The 17347-nt window shown below is 49.9% G+C and overlaps 1 protein-coding gene across 1 annotated transcript in view; it reads right to left on the bottom strand.

Annotated features, from left to right (window-relative positions):
* Window positions 1-17347, bottom strand: part of LOC144480317 (transmembrane protein 150A) — a 57781-nt gene that overhangs the window by 39981 nt on the left and 453 nt on the right. The gene's annotated exons all lie outside the window — the stretch shown is intronic.

A 17347-nucleotide genomic window follows, 5' to 3' on the forward strand; every position in this document is an offset into this window, starting at 1 on the left:
GGACACTAAGGGTCAATTTTAGCACGGCCAATCCATCTAACCCACACATCTTTGGAGTGTGGGAGGAAACCGGAGCACCCGGAGGAAACCCACACGGGGAGAACGTGCAAACTCCACACAGACATTGACCCAAACCGGGAATCGAACCAGGGTCCCTGGCGCTGTGAGGCAGCAGTGCTAACCACTGTGGTGCCCCATGATATACAAACGCAAGCCATCGCTTGATGGGAACGGAGATACGGCCGGCGTGGACAATCGGATGAAACAGGAGAATTTGTGGGTCGTTCCAGATAGGAATGGAGATGGCTGCATGTGACATAAAAGGCCTCATTCTCTTGTCTGCCTGGGGCTCTTTGATAAGCTGCCACTCGCTGTAATATCTAACGGGCCTGGAGAATCATTCAGTCACTGATGTGCTGCAAATATATCTTGTTCCAGCTACTGATGCAATGGCCATGAACTTCCTCATTGAAACATACAGTGAGTAAAAGTGACACAGAGCTTCCATAATCACTTTGATACATTGCAATATGAAAGTCTCTTTTATTCCCAATCAAATCCTCATCTGCTTCTCTCTTCCAACAAGCCGTTTATTCTAAGGCTGTTTTCCCTGTTATTTATAACCCACTTTAAGATGACTGCAGGATCCACCTTAAAGGGGCAGCTTATCTTCCTTCCTCAACCCTCGGGATGTGTGATGCAAGTTGAAGGCCCGATACGATCTGCAGTCCGTGCCCGCACGCAGCACATCCTGGACAATATTCAGGCTTGGGCTGACAAGTGGCAAATGACCTCTGTGCCACCCAAGGGCCGGACAATGACCATCTCAAACAAGACATGCAGAGGCAAGGAGATGGTGGTAGAGTGGTATTGTCGCTGGATTGGTAATCGAGAGAGATCCAGGGTAAGGGTTCAAATCCCACCAGATGGTAAAATCTGAATTCAGTTTTCCCCTGGAGCGCAGGAGGATGAGGGGGTGACCTTACAGAGGTTTATAAAATCATGAGGGACAGAGGTAAGGTGAACAGCCCAAGGTCTTTTCCCCAGGGTAGGGGAGTCCAAAACTAGAGGGCAGAGGTTTAAGATGAGAGGGGAAAGATTTAAAAGAGATCTGAGGGGCAACTTTTTCCACACAGACGGTGGTGTGGATATGGAATGAGCTGCCAGAGGAGGTGGTAGAGGTGGGTACAACTACAACATTTAAAAGACATTTGGACAGTCTAATAACTTTAATTAGGTAATTGAGGTGAGCCTATCAGAATATGAACTCCCTGGTTCAGGGCCAAATTGATGGGCCAATCAGGGAGCCTCTTGCTTTGTATTTAACCAGGCGTGTCAGTTCCTCTGGCACTCCGAGTGTAGGCTGCTAACTGAAAGCGCTCTGTGTGCTGTTGTCAGACTTGTCAATAAAGGGATTTTGGTGAAGGGATTTTGCCTCCGAGGACTTATTACAGACAGGTACGTGGATGGGAAAGGTTTAGAGGGATATGGGCCCAACGCAGGCAAATGGGACTAGTTCAGTTTAGGAAACATGGTCGGCATGGACGAGTTGGGCCGAAGGGCCTGTTTCCGTGCTGTATATCTCCAAGACTCTGACTCTAATGCAAATCTGGAATGAAAAGTCTACCGATGACCATGAAACCCCTCTCTCTTCTGCTATATTTTCTCTTCCTCAGGAATGGGCAATAACTGGGCAGCACGGTGGCGCAGTGGTTAGCCTCACAGCGCCACCCGGGTTCAATTCCGGCCTCAGGTCACTATATTGTCATAAATGTCCTTTAGGGAAGGAAATCTGCCGTCCTTACCTGGTCTGGCCTACATGTGACTCCAGAGCCACAGCAATGTGGTTGACTCTGAAATACCTTCAGAAATGGCCAATAAATGCCAGCGATGCCCACATCCCGTGAACAAATAAAAAAGAATGTAACCATCGATGGCGTTACCAGCGCTAAATCCCCCATTATTAACATCCTGAAGATTACCATTAGCCAGAAGCCGAACTGGACCAGCCATACAAATACTATGGCCATAAGATCATCTGCCCAAAGCCTGTCCATCATCTACAAAACCAGGATGGGTGCAACTCCAACAGCACTCAAGAAGCTCAACACCATCCAGGACAAAGCAGCCCCGCTTGATTCACGCCCTATTCAACATTTTAAACATGCACTCCTTCCAACACTGAGGCACAGAGGCAGCGGTGTGTACCATCTACAAGAAACTGGCCAAGGTTCCTTCAACAGCACCTTCCAAACCCATAGCCACTACCATCTAGAAGGACAAGGGCAGCAGATACTTGGTGACACCATCACCTGCAAGTTCCCCTTCAAGTCACTCACCATCCTGACTCGGAAATATATCACCGTTCCTTCACTGTCGCTGGGTCAAAAACCTGGAACGCCCTCCCTAACAGCACTGTGGGTGTACCTACATCACATGGACTGCAGCAGTTCAAGAAGGCAGCTCCAACTATCTCTCGCTACCCCTCTCTCTTCTGCTATATTTTCTCTTCCTCGGGAATGGGCAATAACTGGGCAGCACGTTGGCGCAGTGGTTAGCCTCACAGCGCCAGGGACCCAGGTTCAATTCCAGCCTCGGGTCACTGTATGTGTGGAGTTTGCACATTATCCCCATGTCTGCGTGGGTTTCCTCCGGGTGCTCCGGTTTCCTCCCACAGTCCAAAGACGTGCGAGTTAGGTCAATTGGCCAAGCTAAATTGCTTGTCAGGGGGACTAGCAGGGTGGATACGTGGGATTGCGGGGATAGGGCCTGGGTGGGATTGTTGTTGGTGCAGGCTCGATGGGCCGAATGGCCTCCTACTGCACTGTAGGGATTCAAAGTTCTAAGTAAATGCTGCCCGACCAGCGAGGATTTTCACAGTAACTTCATTGCAGTGTTGATGTAAGCCTACTTGTGATATTAATAAATAAACTTTAAATTTTTATAAAGTTCTGGTCTGGTCACAACTAGAGCACTGGGTTCAATTCTGGTCACCACACTTCAGGGAGGATGTGAGTCAGGATCCTTGAGGGGAGCGCGGAGGAGATTGGCCTGATTGGTTCCATGGATGAGGGATCTTATCTCGAGGTTGGAGAGGTTGAGGTTGTTCTCCCTGGTGCAAAGGCGACTGAGGGGAGATTCGATCGAGGTGTACAAGATTAAGGTCAATAGAGAAAGGTTGTTCCCATTGGCTGACCTTTCGAGGACCAGGGGGCACAAATTTCAATCTTTGGACAAGACTTGGGGGGGAATCTGAGGAAGAATTTTTTTTTTCCTCAGCGAGTGCAATGAGCTGCAACTCCCTGCCCCAGAGGGTGATGGAAGTGCAGATGATGAATGACTTCAAAAGGAAATTGAGAGGGGGCGCTTGAGGGAAGTAAAATTGCCAGGATACAGGGATAGGGCGGGGATGTGGGATCGTCTGGATTGCTCACCAGAGAGCTGGCATGGGCTCAGTGGGACGAATGGCCTCCTTCTGTGCCATCATGGCTCCCTCCCCACCATGGTAGGCACCCCAATGGCGGCGAGCCAGCCAAAAGTCCATTGACCTCGGCGGGACTGGAATATCCCATCGGTGGACGGGAATGGAAAATCCTAGCCTATGATTCTGGAGATACCATCATAAGATCGCTGACTGCCCTGCCCACGCACTCCCAGACAACGGCGTCCATCTTGCCTTCCTGTTGGTGAACTCTTCATTCACCGATTGGATGATTCGTTGATCCCCAGCCTTTCCCCGCCCCAGTCTCGTTATAACTTGTAAAACCCAAACTTGTAAAAACTCAAAGAGAAAGTAAAATAGAATGTTCATAGAATCCCTACAGTGCAGAAGGAGGCCATTCAGCCCATTGAGTCTGCACCGACCACAATCCCACCCGGACCCTATTCCCGTAAACCCACGCATTTACCCTAGCTAGTCCCCCTGACACTAAGGAGTAATTTGGCACGGCCAATCCACCTAACCCGCACATCTTTGGAGTGTGGGAGGAAACCGGAGCACCCGGAGGAAACCCACGCAGACATGGGGAGAATGCGCAAACTCCACACAGACAGTGACCCGAGGTCGGAATTGAACCCGGGTCCCTGGCGATGAGAGGCAGCGGTGCTAACCGCTGTGCTAACCAAAAATTTGTTTCGTGCCGCTATTTTTCTTCCCCCCCCCTCCCCCCTCTCCTGGAGAATTGGGATTTAATCCCTGGAGACTCCCGGACAATCTTGGGAAGGGAGTGGGGGGAGGGGCAGGGATGGGGGGGGGGGGGGAGGAGGTGTGGTGGTTGGGGCCACAGCTCAAGTGTTAATAGACACGGCATCTGCGCCTCTCACACTCCGGGCCTTTGCAGGCCTCACTCCGATGAAGGCCGAGAACAAACAAAAATCTGTTAAAGAGTCTCGGCGGAACAAATTGGACAACCCGTTGTGAGCATGTCCTTATCCAGCAGATAAAAAGGGCCTGTGTTTTCATAACATGAAGAATTAACCTTCTACCCGGGACTCGCTCGACAATGTCACTGCAGCCTGACTAGAGAGGAAACGTCAACAAAACAGAAACATCAGGCAGCAAGAATCAGAGAAAGTCTATAGTGCAGAAAGAGGCCATTCAGCCCATTTAGCTCTCACCCTGCCCCTCCCTCCGGATATAAGGAAGGGAAGCGGGGAAGGCGATTGAAGAAAAGATTGGCACCAATGTCTTTCCCCCCTTGGTTTGTGTGAGAAACACGAGGGAAATAAAGCGGCTGTTTCTTAAAGGGACAGAGCCCATGTACTTTAGAATTTTAAAATTAAAACTGGGCTCATTTCCCACCGCGGAGGGTCCGCTTTAATGTCCCCACATCACCCAACACGCCAGGATTTAAAACAAAACTGCGTCAAAGCTCGCACCACATTCAATATTTACGTAGTCTCACCCATTGGGGCAATTTTCCTCTCCTGTCCACCACGGGAATCGTAGCTGGCTGGGGGGATGGGGTTGGGGGGGGAACGATGTAAAGGTCCATTGATCTCAGGCAGGACTTTTCAGTTTTGAAGCAATGTGGCTGCCGACTGACATTCGGCCCCCCCACTTCTCCCTCTTTCAGGGTTCAAGCAACGACGTCTCCAATAGACAGGGAACAGGATCAAGTCTACAACTCCCCCCCTACGCTGTCAGTCCTCAGACTTAATCATGCCCGGATCAAGAGGTCACTGGTATAGGTTGAGAGGCAGTGCCATGGCTAATCCACCTAACCCGCACGTCTTTCAGTGGAAGGAAACCGGAGCACCCGGAGGAAACCCACGCAGACACGGGGAGAACGTGCAGACTCCACACAGACAGTGACCCAAGGCCGGGAATCGAACCCGGGTCCCTGGCGCTGTGAGGCAGCGGTGCTAACCACCGTGCCACCGTGCCAGACAGAATTTCCCCTCCAGGAACTTGGGCAGTTTATTCCCGCTGACACTTCAGCGAGGGAATGCTGAGGGAGGACAGAAGGGAGAGGTGATTGATGGCTTTCGGTTCGGAGACGAGTGTGTTTAAAGTGTCTCTCAGGAAGTGGGAGTGGGAGGAATGCATTCCAGAGATTCAGGGGAGGGAATTGCAATGGATGAGGCCTAGATAAAGCCTCCAGCGCAGAGCAATGTTTGACATGAATAATGAGTGCAGTCCCGCAGGGTTAATCACAAGAACTTAAAATACTTACTTGCTGGCTGTAGGCGAGTATTGCTGGCTGTTCATAGAATAGAATCCCTATAGTGTAGGAGGCGACCATTTGGCCCATCGAGCCTCAACAATCCCACCCGGACCCTATCCCCTAACCTACACATCTTTGGACACTAAGGAACAATTTAGCATGGCCAATCCACCTAACCTACACATCTTTGGACACTAAGGAACAATTTAGCATGGCCAATCCACCTAACCTACACATCTTTGGACACTAAGGAACAATTTAGCATGGCCAATCCACCTAACCTACACATCTTTGGACACTAAGGAACAATTTAGCATGGCCAATCCACCTAACCTACACATCTTTGGACACTAAGGAACAATTTAGCATGGCCAATCCACCTAACCTACACATCTTTGGACACTAAGGAACAATTTAGCATGGCCAACCCACCTAACCTACACATCTTTGGACACTAAGGAACAATTTAGCATGGCCAATCCACCTAACCTACACATCTTTGGACACTAAGGAACAATTTAGCATGGCCAATCCACCTAACCTACACATCTTTGGACACTAAGGAACAATTTAGCATGGCCAATCCACCTAACCTACACATCTTTGGACACTAAGGAACAATTTAGCATGGCCAATCCACCTAACCTACACATCTTTGGACACTAAGGAACAATTTAGCATGGCCAATCCACCTAACCTATACATCTTTGGACACTAAGGAACAATTTAGCATGGCCAATCCACCTAACCTACACATCTTTGGAGTGTGGGAGGAAACCGGAGCACTCGGAGGAAACCCACACAGACACGGGGAGAACGTACAAACTCCACACAGACCTGAAGCCAGGATTGAACCCGGGTCCCTGGCGCTGTGAGGCAGCAGTGCTAACCACTGTGCCACCGTGCCGCCCCAAACGGTTAGGGTTGCCAACTCTCCAGGATTGGCCTGGAGTCTCCCAGGAATTGATGATCGGTCTCTGGGACACGGCTGCGTGCGACCCTGGAGAAAAATCATCGGGACATTAAAAAGGATCAATCCGTCTCTGTCATTTTCTCGGAATGTTTTCCTTCACCGGATATAAAAATGTTGGAAATGGAAGGGGGAATGAAAGGCAGTTTGACTGTTAGTCAAGCATCATCCAATTGGGTAATGAGTCTTTTTTGCTTTCCGATTGGTGTAGGAAGGCCACGTGTTACATGATCGATGCGTTGGCCAATTATGAAAGTCATCTGATGAGACTACACCCAGTGAGTCCTGGTGAGGTCAGAGCGGCCTAGGGTGCAGGATATTACGTTGGATGACACGTGAAGGGGATAAGGCCCCGGGTACCTCCTGAAGCCATTTCTCAGCATCACTGCTTTGTGCAAACTGGTTCCCGATAATGAGATTATAGAAATATTTTAATTGTGCCAGCACTGGAATGCCGAGGTTCAGGTTCCACCAGGGCTGTTCGATGTACAGAATCTTACGGGACATCTTATCCAGCTGGGCCTGTCCTATCCCCTGCCTGGGCTGGTTTACTAACGTTCCACAATTCTTCGACCGAGAGGGAGAAATAGTTGCTGCACTTTTATTACACAGGGGGCACAGGCGGAGGCCGTTTGGCCCATCGTATCCCTGTCGGTGTCTTTGATAGAACTATCCAATGGACATCCATCACCTGCTCTTCCCTTCCACAGCCCTGTCAATCTTTTCCCTTGGGATTTATCCAGTTTCCCCTCCTGAAAATCAGTGCTGAACTTGCCTCCACCATCCTTACAGGCAAAACAATCCAGGTCATAACATCTGTGCCTGCACACATACCGAGTGGCCACTCGACCCCTCGGGCCTGCTACCCCATTCAATAAGATCATGGCTGATCTGTAACCTCAACCCCACATTCCTGCCGACCCCCAATAACCTTTCACCTTCTTGTTAATCAAGAAACTATCTATAATCAAGAATCTAAGAGTTAATGTTCTGGGGACCCGGGTTCGAATCCCGCCACGGCAGATGGTGGAATTTGAATTCAATTAAAAAAATCTGGAATTAAGAATCTACTGATGACCGTGAAACTATTGTCGATTGGCGGAAAAACCCTTCTGGGTCACTAATGCCCTTTAGGGAAGGAAATCTGCCGTCCTGACCCTGTCTAGGCTACTTGTGACTCCAGAGCCACAGCAATGTGGTTGACTCTCAACTGCCCTCGGGCAACTAGGGATGGGCAATAAATGCTGGCCCAGCCAGCGACACCCATGTCCCATGAATGAATAAGAAAAAAACTGCCTTAAAAATATTCAAAGACTCTGCTTCCACTGTTTTTGAGGGAGTTCCAGAGACTCACCACCCTCTGAGAAAAAAAATATTCTCCTCCTCTCTCTCTTAAATGGGCGACCCCTTATTTTTAAACAGTGACCCCTTAGTTCTAGATTCTCCCACAAGAGGAAACTTCCTCTCCACATTCACCCTGTCAATACCTTGTCAGGATCTTAAAGGCTTCAATCAAGTTGCCTCTTACTCTTCTAAACGCCAATGGATACAAACCTAACCTCTCCAACCTTTCCTCATCAGACAAACCTGCCCATTCCTGGTTTTCATCTGGTAAACCTACACTAAGCTGTTTCTAATGCATTTACATCCTTCCTTAACTAAGGAGACCAATACTGTACGCAATACTCCAGATGTGGTCTCACCAGTGCCCCTGTACAACTGAAGCATAACCTCCCAACTTTTATATTCAATTCTCCTCACAATAAACAATAACATTCTATTAGCTTTCCGAATTATTGGCTGTACCTGCATACCAGCCTTTTGTGATTCATGCACTAGAACACCCAGATCCCTCTACAGCTCAGAGATCTGCGATTTTTCACCATTTAGATAGTGGGCGGGATTTAACTGCCTCACTCGTCCTGAAACCGTAAAATCCCCCCATGAAGTCAACTGACCTTCCTAGTGTCCGCCCCTCGCCCGCTCTGATTCGCGAGCAGCGCGGTAACATTCCGGCCAATATGTTTTTTCCTGTCAAAATGAACAATTTCACATTTTGCCCACATTATTTTTCATTTACTGGATTACAGTCTGTACCTTAACAATGGTTAGCACTGCTGCCTCACAGCGCCAGGGACCCGGGTTCAATTCCAGCCTTGGGTCACTGTGTGGAGTCTGCACATTCTCCCTGTGTCTGCGTGGGTTTCCTCCGGGTGCTCCGGTTTCCTCCCACACTCCAAAGATGTGCGGGTTAGGGGGATTGGCCATGCTAAATTGCCCCTTAGTGTCCAAAGATGTGCGGGTTAGGTGGATTGGTCATGCTAAATTGCCCGAGTGTCGAAAGATGTGCGGGTTAGGTAGATTGGCCATGCTAAATTGCCCCTTAGTGTCAAAAGATGTGCGGGTTAGGGGGATTGGCCGTGCTAAATTGTCCCTTAGTGTCAGGGCCCCTAGCAGGATAAATATGTGGGGTTACGGGGATAGGGCCTGGGAGGGGTTGTTGTCAGTGCAGGCTCGATGGGCCGAATGGCCTCCTTCTGCACTGTAGGGATCCTGTGATTCCATGAACTCGCTGCATTGAAACAAAATTCTCCTCTCATCTCGGGTTCCTTTGCCAACCACCTCCAAGATGTGACGCCACTGTGGTTCAATGAGTCTCACAAGGTCTGGGATTGTGTTAGAGTTACTGTTACGCTCATAATTCCAAGTAATAAAAGGTTGTCCAGCACCAACAATTATTTTCCTGTTAAATCCTTTTGAGAAGTAATTGTTCCCTGTTCTGCTGTCCTCGTGACTTGGCTGCCATGACAACCAATGCACATCCTGCCTCCCAGGCCTCTATCACTGTCTGCCACTGGGCAGTGACCAGGAAAGCTGAGGTACCACCCTGGCCTACTGTTTCCCGTCCATCTCTCTCCCACTGAACTGCGGCCAGCCTCTAGATTCAGCGCACAGGTACCGGACTCCGCATCCGGCACCCCAAATCCGGAAAGATCCCAAAGCTGGCAACATTCAAAGCTGGCAATGTGAATTAAAACCTTTTCCCTCTTTATCTTTCATATTTCATTCGATATATTACAAGTACATGACAGGCCAAGGGCCTAAATTCCATAAAGTCCCCAAGTCCAGCACACTCCAGTCCTGGTCATGGGCTCCGGTGCCCATATTCCTGAACGTTTCTAAGGTAGAGTGATTCCTAGGATGGTTGGACTGACAGGTGAGGAAAGACTGAGTCTTATATTCTATGGATTATATTTGCTGGAGTTTAGAAGGATGAGGGGGCGGGGGGATCTCATAGAAACCTATAAAATTCCAACAGGACTAGATAGGGTGGATGCAGGGGGAGCCGAGAACCAGAGGTCACAGTCTGAGGATACAGGGTAGACCATTTAGGACAGAGATGAGAAGAAATTTCTTCTAGCGATGGCCCAGTGGTATTATCACTAGGCTATTAATCCAGAAACTCAGCTAATGTTCTGGGGACCCGGGTTCGAATCCCGCCACGGCAGATGGTGGAATTTTAATTCAAATAAAAATATCTGGAATTAAGAAACTACTGATGACCATGAAACCATTGTTGGAAAATCCTATCTGGTTCACTAATGCCCTTTAGGGAAGGAAATTTGTCGTCTTTACCCGGTCTGGCCTACAGCAATGTGGTTGACTCTCAACTGCCCTCGGGCAACTAGGGATGGGCAATAAATGCTGGCCCAGCCAGCGACGCCCATGTCCCATGAATGAATCAAAAAATAAAATAAAATTCTTAAGGGACCATACATGGTGGATGCAGGAAGGATGATCCCGATGGTGGGGGAGTCCAGGAGCAGGGGTCACAGTTTGAGGATAAGGGGTAAACCATTTAGGATTGATGTGAGGAGAAATTTCTTCACCCAGAGGGTGGTGAATGTGTGGAATTCACTACCACAGAATGTAGTTGCAGCCACAACTTTGAATGTTTTCAAGAAGGAGTTAGATATAGCTCGAGGGGTGAAGGGGATATGGGAGGGAAGGCGGGATCAGGCTACTGAGTTGGATGGTCAGGCATGATCATAATGAATGGCGGAGCAAGCTCGAAGGGCCGAATGGCCTAATTCTGATCCCCCGCCCCTCCATCCCAACCCAGCCAGTTTTACCTCTCCTCTCTGAAGTCACTGGCTGGTGTTGCGGTACGATTCCGTGGGTGACAGATGCTGCCCGTGGCCTCTGGGCCAGACGCGAGCTTGGACAATCGGTGCAGGTCAGCTTTCTGAATCTCGGGCACGTCAGAAACTAACCTCTACTCTCAACTCATAACAAAAACCACATCCGCAACACCATCGTCAACCAAAACCACCCCCCAAAGCACATTGGAGACAAGAAAGTCCTTTCGTTTCTGAAGTTCCGTCATGATGTGAGAAACATAGAAACATGGAAAACAGGAGCAGGAGGAGGCCATTCAGCCTGCTCTGCTATTCATTATGATCATGGCAACCAACGTGCGCACAGCAAGATGCCATAGATAGAGACATGATAAAGACTGGGTTGTCTGAGTGTGTGATGTTGATCGAGGGGATTGGTCAGGACATCAGGAATAACCTCCCCCGCTCCTCTTCAAAACCCCTGAGAGAGTAGGCAGGACTTTGCTTCAGTATCTGAAAGACAGCGCCTCCCAGCAGTGTAGCACTCCCTCAGAGCTGCACTGGAGAGTTTTGCGGTCAATTGTCTTGAGGGAAAATGGTACCTCCTGACTCTGCAGGTCAGCGTGCTACTAACTGAGAACATCGCATTCCCATCTCATACACCCACCCCTCCACCCCACTTCCCGCAGGATTCATTTAATAGTGATCAGGAGGACTAAGCGATTGGGTGGGATTCTCCGATTTCATTCGGCCCACGCCCCCCCCCGCAGAGAATTTGGCACTCAGCCAACCATTCACTGCAGCAGAGAATCCCAGCCACAGGTGAGGTCGGAGGTCTCCAGCATTTATACCTGGCTTATTCAGGGGAACTCTCTCTCTGTCTCTCTTGCGGATCTTCACACCCATATTTCCCCCTTCGGGGGAATAGTGGTGGCAGGATTTCCTGAGCTGATTATCGGCCACCAGGCCGCGCTGAAGGCCCATTCCCGCGGCCAACAAGTCCTGGTGTTGGACATAAACCCGGAGTTTCTGGCCCAGAGGTAGGGGGTGTTACCCACTGCGCCACAAGGCCTCCTCCTAGGGGCACTGAAGTCAACCATAACCTGTTGCCATAGCGACAGTCTGTTAGCATGGCATGGGCCTCGGGCCCAACACAAAGCTTTCCAAAGTCCTGCCAATACCTGGGGCGGCACAGTGGCACAGTGGTTAGCACTGCTGCCTCACAGCGCCAGGGACCCGGGTTCAATTCTGGCCTCGGGTGACTGTCCAAGTGGAGTTTGCACATTCTCCCCGTGTCTGCATGGGTTTTCTCCGGGTGCTCCGGTTTCCTCCCACAGTCCAAAAATGTGCGGGTTAGGTGGATTGGCCATGCTAAATTGTCCCTTAGTGTCAGGGGATTAGCAGGGTAATGTGGGGTTATGGGAATAGGGCCTGGGTGGGATTGTTGTAGGTGCAGACTCGATGGGCTGAATGGCCTTCTTCTGCACTGTAGGGATTCTCTGATTCTATGAACTCCCAAGGTCTGAACGATTCAGAGGCCTTCGGAGCCTGAATCATGGGAACAGGAGTGACAGCATCGGTGAACCTGCATCCAGTTCATCCAATTAAATCAATTAATCCTTGCTTCAAAGGGAGGGATTAATCTGAAGAGGCTTTGTTCGCAAGGTCAGAAGCGACCCCTTGAACTTGTTCGTTTTATCAAATGAGGGCTTCACAGGGAAAAGTTGGCTTTTTTTTTTGCCCATTAAGGGACTTGAGAGGGTAAATGCTGAGAGGTTGTTTCCCATTTTGGGAGAGTCTCGGACCCAGAGGGCATCATCTCAGAATAAAGGGGCGCCAATCTAAGACTGAGATGAGGAGGAATTTCACCTCTCAAAGGGGGGTGAGTCTTTGCAACAGAGAGCTATGGGGGCAGAATCATAGAATCCTACAATGCAGAAGGAGGCCATTCAGCCCATCAAGTCCGCACCGACCACAGTCCCACCCAGGCCCTATCCCCTTAACCCCACACATCTACCCTGCTAATCCCCCTGACCCTATGGGGCAATTTACCATGGCCAATCAACTTAACCCCCACATCTTTGGACTGCCTTGTGTATATTTAAGGACAAAATAGATAGATTTTTGATCAGTAAGGGAATCAAGGATTACGGGAAAAGGGCAGGAAAGTGGACGTGAGGAATGTCGGATTAGTCACGATTCTATTGAATGGCGGAGCAGGTTTGAGGGGCCGAATGGCCTACTCCTGTTCCTATTCCTTATGATCTCATTTCTAGTTGCCCTTGGGAAGGTGGTGGTGAGCTGCCTTCCTGAACCGCTGTAGTCCGTGTGGTGTAGGTACACCCACAGTGCTGTTCGGGAGGGAGTTCCAGGATTTTGACCCCAGCAACAGCGAGGGAACGCCATGGACATTCTCCAGGAAAATCTCAGTTTCCACACTGGGATTACTGCTCGCTCCCTCCTTTGGACGCACGGCGGCACAGTGGTTAGCACTGCTGCCTCACAGCGCCAGGGAGCCAGGTTCGATTCCTGGCTTGGGTTACTGTCTGTGCGGAGTGCAGGTTAGATGGATTGGCCATGGTAAATAAGCAGGGTTACAGGAACAGGGTGGAGGGATGGACCTGGGTAAGATGCTCTTTCGGAGAGTCGGTGCAGACTCGATGGGCCAAATGGCCTGTCAGGCTTTTTTGATTCTTGGAAATATCTACGTTTAAAAAACCCAAAACATTGCATTTGACACAATACGTTGGGAAGAGGCGCCTTCGTCAGGTACACTCTTCGAAAGACAGTTGATTCTGGCAAGGTGTGAGAGAGGAATGTCCTGTCGCAGGCTGGGATCCTGGAGAAGGGGAGACATTGAGAGGAATTTGGAGCTGATCCACTGGGCGGGAACGCTTTGGGATGAGTTGGAAAGCTGGTTTTACAACACCATCCATTCATGATTTGGATGGAGAATAAAAGTGAGCGGGATACAAGGCTGGTGTCACACCCATTGCCATCTGCTTCCCGAGGGGTGGGCGGGATGATAATCCTTCCCCTGACATTACTCCGGAGGCGAATAACCCTATGTTAGAAATGCTGATTCCCAACTGAGACTCTGCGGAAACCTGTTTATTGGATGGTTTAAGGGAAAGCATCATAGAATCATAGAATACCGACAGTGCAGAAGGAGATCATTCAGCTCATCGAACCTGCACCGACAGCAATCCCACCCAGACCCTATCCCTGTAAACCTCTGTATTCACCCTGCAAGTTCCCTTGACACAAAGAGGCAATTTAGCATGGCCAATTCCCCTAACCTACACATCTTTGGACTCTTAAGGGGCAATTTCGCACGGCTAATCCCCTCAACCTGCACATCTTTGGACTCTAAGGGGCAATTTACCATGGCCAATCCACTTAATCTGCTCATCTTTGGACACTAAGGGGCAATTTAGCGTGGCCAATCCACCTAATCTGCTCATCTTTGGACACTAAGGGGCAATTTAGCATGGCCAATCCACCTAATCTGCTCATCTTTGGACACTAAGGGTCAATTTACCATGGCCAATCCACCTAATCTGCTCATCTTTGGACACTAAGGGGCAATTTAGCATGGCCAATCCACCTAATTTGCTCATCTTTGGACACTAAGGGGCAATTTAGCATGGCCAATCCACCTAATCGGCTCATCTTTGGACACTAAGGGGCAATTTACCATGGCCAATCCACCTAATCTGCTCATCTTTGGACCCTAAGGGTCAATTTACCATGGCCAATCCACCTAATCTGTTCATTTTTGGACACTAAGGGGCAATTTTGCATGGCCAATCCACCTAATCTGCTCATCTTTGAACACTAAGGGGCAATTTAGCATGGCCAATCCACTTAATCTGCTCATCTTTGGACACTAGGGGGAATTTAGCATGGCCAATCCACCTAATCTGCTCATCTTTGGACACTAAGGGTCAATTTACCATGGCCAATCCACCTAATCTGCTCATCATTGGACACTAAGGGGCAATTTAGCATGGCCAATCCACCTAATCTGCTCATCTTTGGACACTAAGGGGCAATTTAGCATGGCCAATCCACCTAATCTGCTCATAGTTGGACACTAAGGGGCAATTTAGCATGGCCAATCCACCTAATCTGCTCATCTTTGGACACTAAGGGGCAATTTAGCATGGCCAATCCATCTAACCTGCACATCTTTGGAGTGTGGGAGGAAACAGGAGCGCCCGGAGGAAACCCACGCAGACACGGGAAGAACATGCCAACTCCAGACAGACAGTGACCCAAGCCAGGAATCGAACCCAGGTCCCTGGCGCTGGGAGGCAGCAGTGCTAACCACTGTGCCACCCCATTTCTTTGGGTTCAACGCCTCTCCAATAAAGTGGACCTTTAGTCTCCGACGAGCCGGAGTGTGGCCAATGCGAAGGTAAATGTGGTGGACCCAAAGGCCAAGCTGTGTATTTCAGTGTAGCATCAGCTGTCACCATATAGTCTTCAATAGATGGAAGGGGGTAAACCGTGTCTAGACTGTGTCACACTGTAAACCAGCGGTGGGCAACCTAGGTTGGTGAGTGGCTGCATGAGCGACCCTCCTTCATCTCAGTGGGCCGCAAGATTGAAACCGGGCTTGTTCACTAACCGTGACCCCATGAATAAAATTAAATACATTTAATACACGCCAAATATTTTATAATGAGTTATAGAAAATGCTTCATCATTTATAGATTAATAGAATTGTCATCATCTTTAAATGGTAAAAATAAAAGGACTATTGACACTTGGGACACAAGCACGGCTCCCACACTCAATGTTGTGAGCAATCAGCACTCACCTCACGTCACTCACCCTTGCTTTACAGGTGGCACAGTGTCACACAGACAGTGATCCAAGCCGGGATTCGAACCCGGGTCCCTGGCACCGTGAGGTAGCAGTGCTAACCACTGTGCCACGGTGCCACCCGAGTCATATCAGTAGGAAAGTCTTTACATGAACGGAAAGTGGCAACAGTCAACAAACTGTCCCGTGGGGCCACACTCAGAACCCAAATTAGGCCGCATGTGCCACCCCGGGCAGCAGGTTGCCCACCATTGCTGTCCGCCATCTTGCTGTACCCAGCTGAACCAAACGGATTGACTGTAAATACAGACTTCACTCCCAAACCAAAACAACTGAAACACCTTCCCCCTATTCCCAACTCCCAGCCGGAGTTGGCAAAGTCATTTGTGTGAGGTGGCACAGTGGTTAGCATTGCTGCCTCACTGCGCCAGGGACCCGGGTTCGATTCCAGTCTCGGGTCACTGTATGGAGTTTACACATTCTCCCCGTGTCTGCGTGGGTTTCCTCCGGGTGCTCTGGTTTCCTCGCACAGCGGGTTAGGTGGATTGGCCAGGCTAAATTGCCTCTTAGTATCAGGAGGACTAGCTAGGCTAAACGCATGGGGTTATGGGGATAGGGGCCTGGGTGGGATTGTGGTCGGTGCAGACTCGATGGGCCGAATGGCCTCCTTCTGCACTGTAGGGATTCTATGATTTCAAAGTTTGCTGGAGCCACGGGCCTTTATCGCTGGCTTCAGTCTGTAACACGACGGCTGGCACAGAGGGAGCCGGCGATTTCTCTGTGGACGGAGAGGATTTGTTTCGCAAGCCGCACGTCTTCGCCCGCGACGTGGGCCAAACGCTGAGAACCGGGCGGGAGGACGGCTCGATTTCCTCAGTCGCCTTTCCGTTCGCAACTCTCGGAAACGCTTTGCGAAACGGGTTCCCTCCCCCCACCCCCCCGAATCCTCAAAAACTGGCAACAACCAAGGCCTTCTTCCCGGGCACTGAAACAGCACACAGCAACCAATGTTAACCCCGAGTGCTCCTGGAACGGCCAGGACGGGTTTCAAGGGATAATCGGACGTTGCCATTCGTCTCCCATCGGAGCGGAGGGAGCGGGGGCCGCGAATCACAGACACACACAAACACGCACACAGAGACACAGACACACACACACAGACACACACCAGTACGGTAAACTTTGTTGGTCCAATGGTTTGGGATTGGAGGTAGAATTCTACTCCAGTTACCCAGGGGTAGGGGGATTAGAAAGCCAGGATAAAAGGCAAAATCCAGAAGGAATGAATGGAAAGGACAGCAAATCTTTTAAATAAGACCAGAAAGTTAGTGGCAGGGGAGGAGGAGGTGAGGGACTCAACAACCATGTGAAGACAGAACTCGCAATGCGAAATTCAACAACAGCCTCTCTGGGATTGAAAGCCCGCAGTTTGAGCGAGACCGGCTCTTGTGAAGTGGAAGATAGAAGCCAGTTTCAGAATGGAGTTTCCAGGAAAGAGCGAGAGAGAGAGAGAGAGAGAGCGAGGGGGAAGTTAGGAGAGAGAGAGCGAGGGGGAAGTTAGGAGAGAGAGAGCGAGGGGGACGTTAGGAGAGAGAGAGCGAGGGGGAAGTTAGGAGAGAGAGAGCGAGGGGGACGTTAGGAGAGAGAGAGCGAGGGGGAAGTTAGGAGAGAGAGAGCGAGGGGGACGTTAGGAGAGAGAGAGCGAGGGGGAAGTTAGGAGACTACGGAAAGACAGTTCAGAGAAAGTAGGATTTCAGGATAGA

Source organism: Mustelus asterias, chromosome 28, assembly GCF_964213995.1.
Source record: "Mustelus asterias chromosome 28, sMusAst1.hap1.1, whole genome shotgun sequence".
NCBI classification, from domain to species: Eukaryota; Metazoa; Chordata; class Chondrichthyes; order Carcharhiniformes; family Triakidae; genus Mustelus; species Mustelus asterias.